This window comes from Lagopus leucura, unplaced genomic scaffold (genome assembly GCF_019238085.1).
Source record: "Lagopus leucura isolate 7727_CA_CO unplaced genomic scaffold, USGS_WTPT01 Super-Scaffold_100001, whole genome shotgun sequence".
NCBI lineage: Eukaryota > Metazoa > Chordata > Aves > Galliformes > Phasianidae > Lagopus > Lagopus leucura.
The window spans coordinates 74,440,752-74,441,431 of NW_024962262.1; positions in this window are offsets into that span (position 1 = coordinate 74,440,752).

Genomic DNA, 680 nt, shown 5'->3' on the forward strand with positions numbered 1-680 from the left:
CTGGGAACAGCTGTTGGGGGGGGGGTGGGGTAGGGGGGGAAACAACTCACCCCTCCTCACACCGCTCACGTCGCTCCGTCCCGGAGCCGGGAGCGGGGCCCGCAGGACGCCCTCCCCGCAGCCCCGGCCCCGCACCCGCAGCCGCACGCCCCGGGGCCGCTTCCTCCCGCCGGAGCCGCCCCCCCGCGCCCCCCGGCCCTTTGTTGCATTATTTTGACACCCGCGTGTTTCCCAGCTGGCCCGGCCGGCCCCATCCATCCGTTAAAGATGTCTTTAAAACGTTAAGAAGTGAAGCGTGGAAATGTGTTTCCCAACGGTTGCGGGGCTGATCCGTAACGCGTCAATTAGGGAAATCCGCCCGCCGACAGCCGGGTCGCCCCCCCGCCGCCCTTCGGCGTGTGCCGCCGCTCCGGGACGCGCCCCGGGCTGAGCACCCGCACCTGTCCGCGGGGACGGAGGGACGTGGAGGTGGGCGGCGGGAGCGGGCAGAGGGAGAGTGCGAAGCCGGCGGCCCCCAGCTCGGCCCGGCAACTCCCGTTTGCCTCCGGCCCCGGCCCGTCCTCTCCGTCGGATTGGCGGCGTCCGGCGGCTCTGAGCGCCGACTCACGAACCCGGCGGCCGGGCCTTCTGGTGCCTCTTCGGACTGCCTGGGGAGGGGTGAAGGGGAGCAGCTTCCTTTT